Genomic DNA, 2,522 nt, shown 5'->3' on the forward strand with positions numbered 1-2,522 from the left:
ATCGTTGGTGTCCTTCAGTAAGTGTACGAGTATTTTAGGTTTTGACTGTTTGCTTGATTTGTTAGGATTTACTATCGACCACATTGGAAAAAGTGCTCACATGAGTACGCAGTTGAAAAAAGTTAATCCTTGTTGTCATGAAAACGTAGGTAAAATTACACACTTTTGCTATTTCCATTATTTACGTAAAAAAAATATTGCATTATTGTCCTGTAAAGAGTAGAAAAATATTTTTTATAAACACAATCACATTATGAGTTCCTTTGCCAATTTGTCATTTCTACTTCCTTTCAAAAGGAGTTTTCTTTGGGAAACTGACAGAAAGTTTTATTAAGTGGAGATATGTGTGGTTGACTCGGTAATTTTATGCCATTGGCAACCGAGCAGATATATCTCAGGCCACACGTGCAAACATTTCCAACATATGAAATAATGTAATCTGATCGCATGTCCGATTCATATGTGAACTTGAGGAATATTGTATGTCTTTCAGAGCGGATATCGTACGTGGCATATTGGCATATTTTTCAAAAGTCATTATAAATTCGAGCATTAACAAAAGTTTTCATTTCATTCACTTTTAATTTTATATTTCCAAGTAAACTTTTTTTTGTGGTTATTTGATATTTTTTAGTTGATAAGAATGTTTTTTATGCAATTTTATTTTTCATTTCATTCCTGCTAGTCATTAAATTTGATTGATAGAAGTTTTATGTCATTAGGATATGTTTTTCTTTAAATCATAGCAACTTTAAACTCATAGCAACTTAAACTCAAAAAGGATATTTGACCACATTTAAAAAATATATAAGAAAATATTTGTATGGAAGCTTTGTTAGAGTATTTACACGACATATGAAATAAAATTATAGCAACTTATATATGTTTTTGGTCCCTTCATTTCTGTATTAAATATAGAAAACCATTCCTGGTTGTATACATTATTATTTAATGTATACGCATATATGTGAATAACAAACTTTATGGAAAACCAGTTGAAATGTATAAATAATTCCATTCATATTACGAAAATGAAATTGAAGGAAAAATCATTGGTTCAAGACAATAGTGATAACACACTTGCATTATATAAGTTTAATAAGCAGTTTAAATTAAAATAATTAACAATAAACACCAATTATGAATTTGTTATAAGAATTATTATGCAAACTAATTGAGAATTACAAACCAGTCGAATTGTGATAACTTAAAGTACACTCTTATAATTTCTAATTCTATGGATTGTAATTCTTATTCAATTCGCTATGTAATTCCCATAGAAGTTTAAGCGTTAAACATATATATCGACAATTTTAATGCAAGGTTTTTAAGTAAATGTGGTATTAATACTAAGATGTTATATCTGGGGATATCATATTTATACAATAAATATTTTGCTTTATAACTTAATTTTCATGGACTGAAGATGAAATGGTGTGATATTAATACTATTTATTATGAGACCTATATATCAAAGCTATGCGGTTTTCTAAAATAATGATGGGGAAACTGGAAAATCATTGAACTATTTATAACAAGTTGTTTATCATACTTAATAATGATATAAAAGGATAATTTTAATAATATTAAAATTTTTATTGAAATATGTATATATAAAAAGTAAAAAATTGTTACAAAAATATTTTTAAAAGAATTTGTGAGAGCGCATGATATCAAGAATTACTAAAGCAAGAAATTCATATACTAATGATATAAACCAATAATATTAGTCAAGTCTTGTCATTAAATAGCCATCAAATCCATCAAAAAATAATGAGTTAGGGAGTTAATGGCATCTGAAATCACTATTTTCTTGTCTCTTACATACAATGTTATTGTTATAATTTAATTATAAATAAATAAAACTAATTTAGAAACTTTGTACTTAAGTCAAATTTTACAGAATTTCCATAGAATTGGATTCGATAGAAAAGCATTGAAATGAAATCAATTAAACAGCCAAAGTTGGATTAAACATTTACTGAGTTTCAATAAATAGACTGGAAATACGAAAGATTGAGTATGATATATATGACAACATAGAGAACACTCGACAAGTATAGTTGAAGAACTCTGCAGACTTTTGGCTAGTGATGCTCTTACTATAGTGATGGGAGCTGCAACCCAAAAGCGCAAGTTTAGAGACTCAAAATATTGCAAAGATTTAAAGTTTTCCATTTACTTAATGTTATTAGATTTTAAATAACTATTTGCTCCACATAGAAGATTAAATTGTAAACCATTTTTTTTTTGTTTTTTTAATTATGATATTTTTTTATTGAAACTCTTTTAAGAAGATAGTAGTTCAGCAAGAATTAATCCTTAATGACGCCTATTAATAGTGTCACATTATCAGTATCACATTGTGATAAGTAATAATTCTAATAATGCTTATTCGTAAAAATATTATGATAATATTATTAGTATACTTAGCAAATTTTCTCTCTCTCTCTCCCTCTCTCTCTCTATCTCTCTCTCCCTCTCTCTCTCTATCTCTCTCTCACTCCCTCTCTCTCTCTATC

The sequence above is a fragment of the Teleopsis dalmanni genome, chromosome 1 (genome assembly GCF_002237135.1).
Source record: "Teleopsis dalmanni isolate 2A chromosome 1, ASM223713v2, whole genome shotgun sequence".
Taxonomy (NCBI): Eukaryota; Metazoa; Arthropoda; class Insecta; order Diptera; family Diopsidae; genus Teleopsis; species Teleopsis dalmanni.